At 40.8% G+C, this 15,099-nt stretch overlaps 1 protein-coding gene and 1 pseudogene across 5 annotated transcripts in view; one reads left to right on the forward strand and one right to left on the reverse strand.

The window, feature by feature from the left end:
* Positions 1–15,099, forward strand: part of RERE (arginine-glutamic acid dipeptide repeats) — a 415,540-nt gene that overhangs the window by 299,398 nt on the left and 101,043 nt on the right. The gene's annotated exons all lie outside the window — the stretch shown is intronic.
* On the reverse strand, positions 2,259–3,943 carry LOC102176811 (annotated as a pseudogene).

Raw genomic sequence — 15,099 nt, forward strand, 5'->3', positions numbered from 1 at the left:
TTACACTTGCTTGAACCTCCAGTACAGTACTGGATAGAAATGATGAGAATAGACATATTTGCTTTCTTTCTCATCTTAAAGAAAAAACACTCAGTTGTTCACTGTTATGTGCAATGTAGGATTTTTTTTTGTTATTTAAACAAGCTGAGAATGTTCCCTTTTGTATCTAAGTTTATTAAGGTTTTTTACCATGAATGAACATTGAATTTTGTCAGATGCTATTTTTCTCTTGTGTATCTGTTGAGATGATCATAGGTTGTTATACTTTTTTTGTTTGTTTGGTAAATTACATTAATTGATTTCAGACTTTAAACTATGTTCCTAGATTAAATCCTGCTTGAGCATTATGTACTACTGGATTCAATTTACTGTTAAAAACTGTCACCTTTGTGTTCATGAGGGACAGTGAACTGTAGTCTTCTTTCTTTGTAATACCTTTGTCTGGTTTTAATATAAGAGTAATACTGATTTAAAAAATTAGTTGGGAAATAGTTCCTCCTACTCTTTTTCTTTCTCTTAAAGAATTTATAAAGGATTGATCTTGATTGTTAAATGTTTGATAGAATTGACAGTGTAGCTATTTGGGACTAAATTTTTTTAATGGAAAGTTCATACAGTAAGTCTCCTTCATCTGAACCTTCAAGTAGCAAACTTTCAAAGATGCAAGCATGTGTTTGCATGTCCAGTTGTATAAGTTAGTTTGGTGTCTGGTGTACACTGTCATGTACAATCACTCCACAAGTGATTGTGCTTTTGTTTACTGTGCAGTACTATATAGAGCACAGCAGTATGGTATCTTTATTTCAAGCCCACGGTGTCCAGAATCAAGTGTAAAAGCAATGGTATAGAGCCGATTGTGTTTGTTGGGTCCTTAGCACCGAGGAATTGATGCTTTTGAACTGTGGTGTTGGAGAAGACTCTTGAGAGTCCTTTGGACTGCAAGGAGATCCAACCAGTCCATTCTAAAGGAGATCAGTCCTGGGTGTTCTTTGGAAGGAATGATGCTAAAGCTGAAACTCTAATACTTTGGCCACCTCATGCGAAGAGTTGACTCATTGGAAAAGACTCTGATGCTGGGAAGGATTGGGGGCAGGAGGAGAAGGGAACGACAGAGGATGAGATGGTTGGATGGCATCACTGACTCAACGCACATGAGTTTGAGTGAACTCCGGGAGTTGGTGATGGACAGGGAGGCCTGGCATGCTGTGATTCATGGGGTCGCAAAGAGTCGGACACGACTGAGAAACCGAACTGAACTGAACTAGGCTAACTTTGTTGGACTTAAGAACAAATTGGACTCACAGACATGCTCTCAGAATGAAACTTGTTTGCATGTTAGAGACTGACTGTACTGCTCACCGCACGACAGGCCAACGAATAGAGAGACGAGTTGTCAGGCCAAGGAATAGTGACTATTTGGGAAGCCAGCAGACTGAGAAGATGGTGGACTAGTGTCCCAAAGAATCACCTCACTTGAGTTAGAACTCAGACTTCTTTTATACCAAAAAGGAGGGGTGGGAGCAGCTGATTGTTGTAAACTGTTGGTGCCAGAATCCTTTTTTCCTGCACCTGTTCATGTAGATCTGGTCACAGTGTTTTTATAAGCCTCCAACAAGACAGTTGTCATTTTATGTTCTGCATCTTTTTTCCCTATATGAATGGGAAAGTGTTATACCTTTCAAGGTCAGAGCCTCTAGAGTGGGCTTTCACATATATTTCAGGCTGTGGGCAACATACTTAGAGGTGCACAGCCAGCACGCCCACGCACAGGCACCAGAGTCAGAGTGTCAGAGCTGAAGGAACAGGTCTGATAAGGAGTCAGGTGTGTTCTTCCCTGTTATGAAAGGACAGACAGACATAGGCCTATTCAGACTCTATATTTTATCATGCGTCACTAGTAATCTGTTGATCTCTAAATGTTTTGGTCATTTCATCTGGGTTATCAAATTTATTGGTAAAAATTTCAAATTATTTCAGAAGATTCTTTTTAATGTTCATAAGAACCTATAATTTTGACCTTTCTTTCATTTTTAATATTGCTTGTTTATTTCTTCTTAGTCATTCTTTTCTTTTTTTTTTTAATGCTAGGTGGTTTATTTTATTTGTTCAAGGACTCCTCTTGCAAGGATTAAAGCAAGCATGGGCTTTGATTCTGGGAGCCCAGATTCACAGACTTAGGAAGACAGAAGTGAACTGTGCTCTATGTACACAGACGCAAACTAAAGGCTTGTGGTTAATCACACTGTAGTTTTAAGTTTCTACAGCCTTGCCTCCAGAAGTCACAGTTCCTTTAAGTTTTTCTGGATGCCTCAGAGGGTATCTGCACTATTCTTGAGTTGATCAACCTCTTTATCCTTCAGCTTCTGGTTAGTAAAACTGGTTAACCCCGAGCATTCAGAATACATGGAAGGCTCAGGAAGACTTCATTCTCAATGCCATACATGCCCTTCACCATTGTTGACACTGGGTGATTCCTGGATAAATTTTTCAACATGGATTCAAGAAGATCAGCCACACTTAATTGAGTAGCCCAGTTGGTATATTCTTTTAGCTTGATGACTTCATAGGCACTCTCAACTACCATCTTATGCACTTCCTTCCAGTTTTCACTATCATTGTCTATTCCCATTTCTGGATTAACTTCCTGGAGAGAAACGGTTGCCACATTCACTCCACTCCACACAGCCATGCTTGAGTTGCCATGTTCTCCCAAAATCCATCTGTGGCAGCTGCTGAGATGAATGCCAAGTTTTTCAGCCATCAGTTCAGTTCAGTCACTCAGTTGTGTCCAACTCTTGGCAACCCCATGGACTGGAGCACACCAGACTTCCCTGTCCATCACCAACTCCTGGAGCTTACTCAAACTCATGGCCATCAAGTCGGTGATGCCATCCAACCATCTCATCCTCTGTCATCCGCTTCTCTTCCCGCCTTCTATCCTTCCCAGCATCAGGGTGTTTTCAAATGAGTCAGTTCTTCGCACCAGGTGGCCAAAGTATTGGAGTTTCAGCTTCAGCATCAGTCCTTCCAATGAATATTCGGGGCTGATTTCCTTTAGGATGGACTGATTGGATCTCCTAGTAGCCCAAGGGACTCTCAAGAGTCTTCTCCAACTCCACAGTTCAAAAGCATCAATTCTTTGACGCTCAGCTTCCTTTATAGCCCCTCTCACATCCATACATGACTACTGGAAAAACCACAGCTTTGACTAGACAGACCTTTGTTGGCAAACTAATATCTCTGCTTTTTAGTATGCTGTCTAGGTTGGTCATAGCTTTTCTTCCAAGGAGGAAGCATCTTTTAATTTTCAGCCATAAAACAGCAAAATATAGCAGAATCCAGATTACATCCACTTGCAATCACACAGTGCTTGGGTAATCCACTTGGTTTCCAGGTAACGAATGTGAGAATGTCTGCTGGGTTGGAAACCGCAATGATGATGCAGTTGGGATTGTACTTCACAATCTGAGCAGTGATGAGCTTGAAGACATTAATGTTCCTTTGCACCAAATTCAGGTGCCTCTCCCCCTCTTACTAGAGAGCTCCTGCACTTACCACTACGATCTTGGAATTGGCAGTGACAGAGTAATCTTTGTCTGCCAAGATTTTTGGTGTCTGAAGGAATAAGCCCTTGTGCTGCAGGTCCATCATTTCTCCTTTGAGTTTATCTTCCAAAACATCCACAAGAGCAAACTCAGCAGTCAGAGACTTTCCCAGAATGCTGATGGTACATGCCATACTGACTTGTCCAATAGCTTCTACAGTGATCTTATGGTTTGGAACCTTTCCCTCTTCTTCTGCAACTGGTGCAATCAGTTTTTCCATAAGAGTTGCCATTGTGCCCAGAGGAGAGAGAGTTCTCCAGACAGTGGTAAGGGCAGCACAAAGAAGACAAAGCAGCGTGCGTCTCCTCTCTTCTTAGTCATTCTTAATAGAGATTTATCGATATTATTGATATTTTCAGGTAAGTAGTGTTTGGTTTCATTGATTTTTTTCCCTCTGTTGTTTTCTATTTCATTGATCTCTCAATCTTATTTCTATTGTTTTTTTTTCCACTTATTTTGAGTTAATTTGAATATTTTTTCCCCTAGCTTCCTAAGTTGGAGTCTTAAATAACTGACACAAATTCAATTTGTTGTTCTTCTATTACCTTTTAGTTAAAATTTTTTTAAAAAATTTTATGTGTGATTTCTTCTTTTACCTGTGGATTGTATAGCATTAAATTGTATAATTAGCATGGACTTAGGATTCTTTTGCCCTCTCTTCTTCCCTCCTTTTGGAATGTTATTGATTTCTAATTTAGTTCTGTTGTGATCAAAGAGTACCCAGTGAGTTTTCAATCTGTTGAGATCTGAGACTTGGATCTTGTCTCAGCATGTGATTTATCTTGTGAATGTTCCGTGTACACTTGTAATGAACTTGTATTTTGCGGTTATTAGGCATACTGTTTTATAATTGTCAGTTCCTTTGGGATAGTTGATATTACCATTCAGGTCTTCTCTGCCGTATTTATTTATTTTTGACTGTGCCGGGTCTTTTTTGCTGCATGCCGACTTTTCTCTAGTTGCACAGAGTGGGTGCTGCTTTCTAGTTGTGGTATGTGGGCTTCTCATTGCAGTGACTTCTCTTGTTGTGGAGCAAGGCCCTAGAACATGGTGAGCTTGCTTTGCAGCTTGTGGGACCTTCCCGGACCAGGGATCAAACTCCACTTGCCTGGATTGGCAGGTGGATTCTTAACCACCAGGGAAGTCCATTCTTTTATCTAGTTGTGTTGTCAGTTACTGACAGATGTATTAAAGTCTTTCACTGTGATTGTGAATTTGGTTATTTCTCCTTCTGTCTCTGTTTTGCTTCACGTGTGGGAATTGTATCACTAGGTGCATGAACATTTCTAATACTGATCTTGCTCCATGTATTAAGCCTGTTCCCCTTTTGGTACAATCCTTTTTGTGCCTAGTGATACCCTTTGTCTTAAATTCAGTTTTGTCTGAAATTCATACAGTACTCTAGCTTTCTTATGCCTCTTGTCTGTATGTGGTGTGTCTTCTTCCAGCTTCTTACTTTGAATCCTTTTGTTTGTTTAAAGTACCTCTTCTGTGTACTTTAGCTTTCTAGTTGTTTCTTGAATTTTTATCCCATCTGGCAAGCTCTACCTTTTGTTTGGAGTGTTTAGTCCATTTTAACAGTGCAGATGATTCTCAGGTCGTATGAAACTTGAGCCACTTACTTTTATAATAGCAGAACTAGTGTCATTGGAGAATCACAAGTAGTTAACATATTATTACTTTTATGGCCATGCAATGTTACTTTTGATTCAGCGGTAAACTTGCAAAATAGGCACTCAGTTCTTTGTTTGCTCATTACCATTAATATGTATTTCTTATCTTTTCTTACATGAAAAAGTTTTGTACTGATATAAAGGAAGAATACATAATAAACATGTTGGCCTCTCTTACTACAAGAGGGTATTCTTAGTAACTATGGGCATACTTAATGTATGTCAGCAAAAATACATTTTTGTTGTTGTTGTTCAGTCACTCAGTTGTGTCCTACTCTTTGCCACCCCCATGGACTGCAGTGTGCCAGGCTGTCCTGTCCATCACCAACTTCTGAAGTTTATTCAAACTCATGTCCTTTGAGTCTGTGATGCCATCCAACCATCTCATCCTCCATCACCCTCTTCTCCTCTTGCCTTTAATCTTTCCCAGCATCAGAGTCTTTTCCAGTGAGTCAACTCTTCACATCAGGTGGGTCAAAGTATTGGAGTTTCAGCTTTAGCATCAGTCCTTCCAATGAGTATTTCAGGGTTGATTTCCTTTAGGATTGACTGATTTGATCTCCTTGCAGTCCAAAGGACTCTGAAGAGTCTTCTCCAGCACCACAGTTCAAAGGCATCAGTTCTTCATTGCTCATAATATGTTTTATTATGTTTTACTATTTTATTTTAAATTGTGAATGCCTGAAAATGCAGAATTGTTTTATTTATAAACTTACATAGCATGTTAACTAATATGTTAAAATATGACAAAGCAATGATGCTCTCTCTGAAAGATGGAGATAGAAATGTTTCTATGTGTTTCTCCTTAAGGAGTTTTCTTTTAATTGAAATATTATTTTAATTATGTTTTTATTTTGGCTATGCATGTCTTCCTTGCTGCACAGTCTTTTCTCTAGTTGTGGTGAGCAGGGGCTACCCTGTAGTCGTGGTGTATGGCCTTCTCATTGTTGTAGCTTCTCTGTTGCAGAGTATGGGCTCTGCAGCAGTGGCTAACTAGTTGTGGTGCACAGTCTTAGTTGCTCCACGGCATGTGGGATCTTCCAGGAATAGGGATCAAACCTGTGTCTGTTACATTGGCAGGTGGATTCTTTACCACTGAGCCACCAGGGAAACCTTATATGCAGTTTTATTTAGGCTTATCTGTACACATTTAGCTTATATATAACTCTTTTTTTTAAATTTTAATTTTTACTTTATTTTACTTTACAATACTGTATTGGTTTTGCCATACATTGACATGAATCCACCACGGGTTAATTGCTATGTAACGTATAAATGGCCTATAGTATTCTAATGAGATTAATTCAGCCATCTTTAAATGCTTACATTTATTTGATCTCTTATTAATACAGAATAGACCTTTATATTTACGGTTGGAAGCTACAGCAGAGCCCCATAGTTTGAGAGTAAGTTTTCCTGGAAGATAGCATTCTGACTTATTTTTATTAAATTGATATTGGATTTTATTCTTTGAGCTCAGATATCTTTCCCATTTCCTAATAAAATTCAGATTCAGTTTCTTTCTCAGAAACTTATTTGCATGCTTATGTTTACTTTCACTAACACTAAACATATATATGTTCACTATGTATAAGTAAAATTTATAATCATGCAGCAAAGATTTCACCTTTGCCTGGACAGTTTTATTCCCTGAAATATGGATGGCTGTTAGACATTTGGATTAAGCTTTTTACATATTCATGAGAGTATGTATGTGTTTGTTTACTTATTTATGCACACCCACATCTCCTTCAACAGAGGATTAAAGGCTTCCAATCGCTTAATAGTTAGTTTTTATCTCTGATCTATAAATATCACTATTTGTTAACCGTGAGTATTAATCATTTTTGTTTTCTGAGCTATATAACCCAATGCCTGGTACATGGTAGAGATAGACACTAAATATTTGTTGAATGATGGAATAAGTAAATCAGGTTCAAGTCCAAATCACATTTGATCTTGGTGTTGTAAAGTTGGCACAGCAGAGTAAGCCTACACTCAGAATCGTTTTCATGTTCCTCTCTTTCATTCTAAAAAGTTTAAGTCTTTAGAACTTCTCTCAGAGATTTTCTGTTTGTTCTTTATAAATGGACTTCACTGAAGCAACTTGGCCCTGAGTTTGCTTTGCAGTGCTCCAGACTTAAATGGGCAGCTCCCAAATAATGCTTTGCCAAAAGGCCCTTTTATTATCATTTGTCTGGTGGCTCAGACGGTCAAGAATCTGCCTGCAGTGTGGGAGACCTGTGTTCTACCCCCGAGTTGGGAAGATCTCCTGGAAAAGAGAATGGCTATCCACTCCAGTATTCTTTCTTGGAGAATCCCCATAGATAGAGGGGCCTGGTAAGCTACAGTCCATGAGGTTGCAGAGAGTCTAAAAAACATGATTGAGTGACTAAGCACACAAATTATATGATCAGGATTCTCCTAAATTGATTACACATTCACACCCTTTACTTAAATTCTCCTCTTTTTATTATTCTCCATTCGGATTAGTCACCATTACTTGGTTGGAGGGTGGTAGTTTTGTTCTGTCAGGATTTTGGATGAAAAGAGTATTAGTTGATATGCTACATGCTTTCTTTTTATGGAAATCCAATAATTTTATCTGATTATTTCCAATAATTTTTAAGAACACCTTATGTGTATCAGTTTTGACAAGCACCTTTGCTAGTGTTTTATTTATGTCATAGCAGGATATTGGAATCTTCCTCATATTGTTAATGATAGTAGAAATAAAGATGCAGAAAAAGACCATGTAGTTGAAGTTTTCTCATATAAGTAAGACCTTTTCAACTGATTGTTGTTCATTCACTATGTCGTGTCTGACTCTGTGACCCCATGGACTATAGCATGCCCGGCTTCCCTGTACTCCACTATCTCCTGGAGTTTGCTTGAATTCATGTCCACTGAGTTGTGATGTTAGCTAACTGTCTCATCCTCTGTCCATGGTGTAGTTTTTATATATGTGTATGTGTATAACCATTTTTGTTCATAACCATTTCATTTCTCCTGTGGTCAGCTTTGTCTGCATGTCTTTTAAAATGTGGCACATACACTAAAGCAATACTTGGCCAGATTTGATCAGCATGTGGTGACAAGAAGTTATCTTCAGTTACCCTGAAAGCTTGCCTCGGTGCAGTAAGCTTTTATGAAAGTGTACGCATCACATGCTTTTCTTCCCCTTGTGTTTTGTCTTTGTCTTATTTCATTTTTCTGTGGGTAAATGCCTTTGCTAAGCCATTCTCTCCCCTGCTCAGCTTTTTGACTGAATTTTCAACCAGACATCAAACCTTAAGTTAATCACTGTTTCTCTCATTTTACTAGGTATCAGCTATTGGTCAGCTGCCTGATGTCATTAATAACAACAATATTAATAAGCTGTAATAAAATTAGAATGTACTTGTTGGTTGAGTGCTTATATGTTAGGTGAAAATTTAAGTGTTTCTTATGAATGATTTCATTTGATCTGTATAACAATTCTGTGAGAGAAGTGTGGTTAGCACCTGTAGTTTATTAAGCACACTCTGCCGTATACACGTATTAAACTTTATGTGTCGGACTATGAGGACAGTCCAACTGGAGCCCAGCACCTCATCGCAGTCCTCTTGAGAATCTGCACTTTGGGAGACTCACTGTTTAGCCAATTGGAAACCTTCCTGCTGTCACCTGACTGTCTCCCCTGCATGTCTCCCTCTGTCCTCCCAGGGTCTCAGCAAACAAAAGCTTTTACTTTGGTTTGGCCAAAGTTAGAAAGTTCCTTTGCTAATTTAAAAAAATTTTTGTCTCATAAGATTTTTTTTTCTGTGCTAAATACTGATAAAATGTTTTGAGGCTTCCGTGGTGGTTTGAAAAATGTCTACTATAACATCAGTCAATTGGAATTTTAGCACCTGTGAACCTATATGAAGCATTAATATCAATATGGTAAGTATTTAGCAAGTCAGAATAAAAGGCCTTAGCCCTTTTACATTGAAGAAGAGGCTTTAATACAATCATTCATTCATTTATTTATTCAGCAATACATGTGATGAAGTCCCTGCTCTTTGCAAAGCCCTTATGGGAGAGCATTTGATGAGTGTTGAAATCTAAGTAAGCGTTTAATCTTAGAACAAATAGGCCCATGAGTTTTAAAAGGGCTCATATATTAACATAACTTCTGAAATGTAGAATATTAAGATTTATAGTGTTTGTACTAGTATGTGTGTTTCTTAATACTAGTTTGAAATATATTTCAGAATAACATTTTTTTCCCCCGCAGCTCTCCTAGATAAATTTTTTTACCCCAAAGTTTGAAGGTCAGTGAAGTAGTTTGCTGTGGCTGCTCTGGCAAATTGTGTACTGTAAACTTGGGAACTTAAAGCAACAGATTTCTTACAGTTCTGGAGCCCAGAAGTTCAAAATCAGGGTATCATTTGGGCCATGCTTCCCTCTAGCACCTTGGGGAGAATCATTCTGTGCCTCCTGCAGCACCGAGCAGCTTCAAGCTCTGTGGGGCTAGTGGTCACTCTTGCTCTGCTTGCCTTCACTTCGCCGTCTTCTCTGTGTATCTAGGTCTTCTCTGTCCTGTGTTTTTCCACGGCCCCTCTTTTTGTAAGGATGCTGGTCATTGGATATTGGGCCCACCTGAATAATCTAGAATTGTCTTCTCATCTTAAAATCCTTAACTTCATCACAGTCATGTCTGTAAAGACCTTTTTCTCAAATAATGTTGCAGTCGCATGTTGCCAGGGTTTGATGTGCAGGTCTTCTGGTGGTTGTTTTTCAGCCCCCAACAGCTGGGTTTTACTGTTGTGTACAGTGTTACTAAAATAAACGGTAGTCCTTATTTTTAATTTTCTGTAATAGTTTATTTCCTTCCCCTTTCTGTCAGTTATAATTTACTTAGATTTAAGTGTGAATGTTATCATCTTGAGAATGTAAAAATATTCTAGTAGTGACTGTGATATTTCTGTAAAATTCTAGGACATTTGATTTATAAAATACTGTCATATTTGTATTAGCATAATGTACCATGTATTTGGCTTTCTTTGTACAAAGAATATATTTATTTAGATGAGAGAATTATCATCTATGGTTATAGATTATCATAGATTATCTATAGAATCTATAGATAACCATAGATTATCATCTGTGGCTAACCATGTTAACTGACTTATTCTGACCTGTCAGGTTGCTGAGTATTTCTTCCGTGGCTCTACCCTAGATGGTTCCAGTCTGCCCCTCAGGGGCTGTTGGGGGCAAGGTCTTGTGCTGCTGGTAGATCTGGTCTCGGGTGGCCTGGGGTCAGCCCTGGCTACCTTTGAAGCTGTTCCTTTCTAAAGTCTCTGCTGTCTCTTCCATCTCCTGTCCTTCAGCTCTGCCCTGGCCAGCTCTCTTCTCTATAGCCAGTCACTCTCAGAGCTTCTTACATCACCACACCACCTGCTCACCCTTGCCTGTCTTACCGCCCTGCCGTTGGTTAGCTTCCTCCTTGACCATAGAATGGGTTGGGTGTGCATTCCAGCTTGTGTGTATGTGTGTGTGTGTGTACACGCACACGTGCTCAGTCATGTTCGACTTTTTCAGCTCCCTGGATTGTAGCTCTGCCAGGCTCCTCTTTCCATGGGATTTCCCATGGAAATGGGTTGCCGTTCCTTTCTGCAGGAGATCTTCCTGACCCAGGGATCAAACCTTGGTCTTGGTCTCCTGCATTGTTGTTGCTGCTAAGTCGCTTCAGTCATGTCCAACTCTGTGTGACCCCAGAGACAGCAGCCCACCAGGCTCCCCCATCCCTGGGATTCTCCAGGCAAGAACACTGGAGTGGGTTGCCATTTCCTTCTCCGATGCGTGAAAGTGAAAAGTGAAAGTGAAGTCGCTCAGTAGTGTCCGATCGTCAGCGACCCCGTGGGCTGCAGCCTTCCAGGCTCCTCTGTCCATGGGATTTTCCAGGCAGGAGTAGTGGAGTGGGGTGCCATTGCCTTCTTCGCCTGCGTTGTTGGGTGGGTTCTTTACCATTGCGCCACCTGGGAAGCCAGAAGTGTTCCAGCCTACTCCAGTACTTTGGAATACTAGTTCTTCAAGGATTTGGGGGAAGGATGGCTCTAAATTTTTCTCCCCTTTCAACTCCTTCCCCCAACCATTTCACTAGCGAGATACACGTTTTCATGTGTTCTCCAGTCTAACTTCACTTGATGCCTCTGAGTTACCATGCTGGCCGCCATCACACAGAATCTTTTGGGACTGTTGCGAGTTTGAGGTCTTTGTTTGTATCATATTTGCCAAGTTTGGTAGTCTTCCACAGTCAGGCTCTCTTCTGCTGCTGCTGTGTTTTGAAATCGTACAGTCTTTTTCCTTTGTTCTTTCAGACCTGTTAGACTGAGAAATCCAGAATGGTGAGGAGGCTAAGCCTCTCAGGCTCAGGGTGAGGCTCCTTGGTTCTGCAGGGCTGCAGCTGGAGGCACTACTGGGGTTGCCCAAAGCCTCGTTGCTTATTTCTTAGTCACTCACTTTGTTCTTGGCTGAGGTTTCTAGATAAAAGAGCAGCCACTCAGAAGCCTTCCCACCTCTGTAGTCTTGCCTGCTTTGCTGTGTGCCTCTTTGATTTTCTTTGTTCCATTAATTTATCATTGCAGCCAGAAAGAATAATGCACTATTGTTTACACAGCCTTAAAATTACTCGTCAAAAATCATCAAGGTTAAGGTTACTGAGCCCTGTGGATGGGAAGCAGTCATTTCTGCACTTAAATTCTTCTGAGTAGGAATTCAAGCACTTTTTGTAAATGGTTTCTCTTAATACTGATGCCGTTGATCTTGAGGTTGTTTTTGTTTATTTATTTTAAAGAAATCTAATTGTTTGTAGGAATCTGGTTATAATTGACCTGTGGCTAACCTTTCATGTGTACTTCCTAGTTGACTTGAGCATTTAGGAATGGGTTCACTAATGTCTGCATAAGGGAATAGAGCTATGTTTCTCTGTCACCCTCTAGGTTAGAGCTTCCCTTGCCATTTTTCTGTTTGCAAGGCTGTGAAGATTCTAGGAGTAAGTGAAAAAATTTCCACTGTGGCCCTGAACAGTTTCTGCCTGCGATCTGAGATAGGTCTTTCTAAGTTGACAAATGACGACGATTCCTGACTCTGCGAGGAGTTTTTCTCTCTGTGGCTGGAGTTACACTCCTCATTCTGTATCATTAAGCTGGGTCTTCTCATCAGTGGATTTGTGTGCTGAGTTCTGAGGAACTGGCCTCCCTTTCCATGCACTGGACTGGTAGCTTTGATCCGCCACAGCCCAGCATCCTTTATGTCCTGGATTGGAGCTTACACAGAAAGCAGGAGGAAAGGTTTTGTTTCTGGGAAGCGAGATTATATACTATGAGCTCTGTAGATAATTATGCATAATGTCATTTAAAGACCCGTGGCATGAACTAGTCCAGCTTTTGCAGAGACCTGAAAGTTAAGACATTAACCTTAAATCCCTAAGGTGTAAGTGAAGCATCTGCAATAGCTGGTCAGTGTTTGTCCCGGGCAGTTTGGCGTAGTTCAGTGGCTATATTGTTTGTTTACTTTTCTAAATGAGTGTATTAATATTTCCATTTGTTTATTTATTTTTCTATAGAATATCCTTTAGAATTTTACCTTTCACAAACATCTGTGGAACTTTCCTGATGGTCCAGTGGTAAAGAATTCGCCTGCCAGTGCAGGGGACACAAGTTCGATCCCTGGTTGGGGAAGATCCCACATGCCACAGGGCAGCTAAGCCTGTGTGCCACAATCACGGAAGCCCACACGCTAAGAGCCCATGCTCCACAAGAGAAACCACTGCAATAAGAATCCTGAGTGCTGCAACTAGAGAAAGTCTGCATGCAGCAACAAAGACCCAGCCTAGCCAAAAATAAATAAAAATTAAAAACAAAGTCTATAAAGAGAAAAAAGATTAAAAACTGAGGGGTTCTGAAAAACAACCCAGTTCAGCCCCTCTGTTATAGAGGAAGAGTCCAGGGGCCACACTGCTGCTCAGAGCAGGGTCCTCCAGGCCCCTCTGCCCAGCCTGCTACTTCCTCCCAGGACAGCCTGGCACCTCACTCCTGAGAGCTCCCCAGGTCATCAGGTTCTCTGTTGTTTCCCTTCTCATCCCCATCTTCCATCCTGTCTTTTCTGCACTATAGGATAAGCTCACCCCTATGGTGCTCTAAGGCATACTCCCTCTCCTAGCGCCAGAGCACTTTCCCGTGACACTCGTCGCGTCCCATCCCTTCTCAGTCAGCTTTCCTTAATGGAACATTTCCTCTTTCCGGAATCAGGCTCAGTGATGGCCACATATCTTATTTCATCCTAAACAGGCATGAATTCTATGTTCTTTCTTTCTACAGCTAAGATTCTATGTTCTTCCTTTCTACAGCTAAGAAAACTGAGGTTTAGAAAAATAATTCGCTTCTTATCACACAGCTAGTGGCAGGACAAGTGTTTGAACCTAAGCCAGAGCCAGGAGCTTTCTCTCATTTAGATCTCACCTCTGTGGGACCCCAAAACCTGCATCTTTGGTGCCAGCATCTTCTCAGGTTCTCCTGTCCAGGTGTTTATGTTTGTAAAGACAATGTCAGATTAGATGCTAAAAACAGACAAATGGTCAGAAATGGCTAAGACTTGGTTTGTTCTATATTTTAAAATAAGGTACTGGCCTCAGCTGATATGCCAGGATTTGGTGTTTGCTTTCTAATCACCTGTGGTTGAGCTCCCTGCTCTGTGGGTTTAGAATATCTTCAAAAGCACTGTAGCCAGGAGATTGTGACCTGTTTTCTACACATATGTGAGAGCTGTGAATGAGAAATGATACAGTGTTGTACTAGCCATGGGAAATTGTTATAAGTGAATTATTGCCTAGACATAATAACTGCCTTTTATTACCTCCTCCTAGAATAGTGTTTTTAATTTGACTGTTGCTCTTTATTAAGTATAGGCATGCTCAGTCCCTCAGTGGTGTCCAACTCTTCGTGACCCCATGGACTGTAGCCCACCAGGCTTCTCTGTCCATGGGATTTTCCTGGCAAGAATACTGGAGTGGGTTGCCATTTCCTCCTCCAGGGGATCTTCCCAACCCAGGGATCGAACCCGTGGCTCCTGCATGGCTGGCAAATTCTTTACTGCTGAGCCACCAGGGAAGCCCTAAGTATAGGCAAAGTTAATCATATTATGTATACTGTTGATCTTTAAAGTCTACTTTGTGGAATCATCTTGCTCTTTCAACAGAACAAATAGCACCCTAGTCACTGATACTCTTCTGTTTTTATTATACATTTATTTCATTATTTTGTTTATATGTGTGTGTTTTCTCTACTCTGAGCTACTCCTGACTAGCCACCCCAATGTAAGAAAAGACCTTGTGCTTGCCCCAGCCCTGCAGCTGAAGGAGTCCCTGAGCTCACTGTTCCCAGCAGATCGCCAATCTTGACATGCTCCAGTAGAGGGGTCGGGGGCAGGGACTGAGTCTTAGGGGTCCTGGACACTGGGCTAATGTGGAATCCTTGCTCTGCTGCTTTGTATGGAGGTGGCCCCAAGCACAAGTTTGAACCTCTTGGTTTTGTTTCCTCATATGTAGCACTCTTGCCTCAAAAGACCGGTGTGAAATGATGAAGTTATATACTGAGTAAGTTCTTAGCATCTCTGGAGAAGGGAATGGCAACCCACTCCATTATTCTTGCCTGGAGAGAGGAGCCTGGCAGCCTACAGTCCATGGGGTCTCAAAGAGTTGAGCACGAATGAGGAACTGAGCCCACACACAGATGTACAAGTTCCTAGCACAGGCAACACTCAAGAAATGTTGGTTCTCCTCTCTCTCTTCTCCTTTA

This window comes from Capra hircus, chromosome 16, assembly GCF_001704415.2.
Source record: "Capra hircus breed San Clemente chromosome 16, ASM170441v1, whole genome shotgun sequence".
Taxonomy (NCBI): domain Eukaryota; kingdom Metazoa; phylum Chordata; class Mammalia; order Artiodactyla; family Bovidae; genus Capra; species Capra hircus.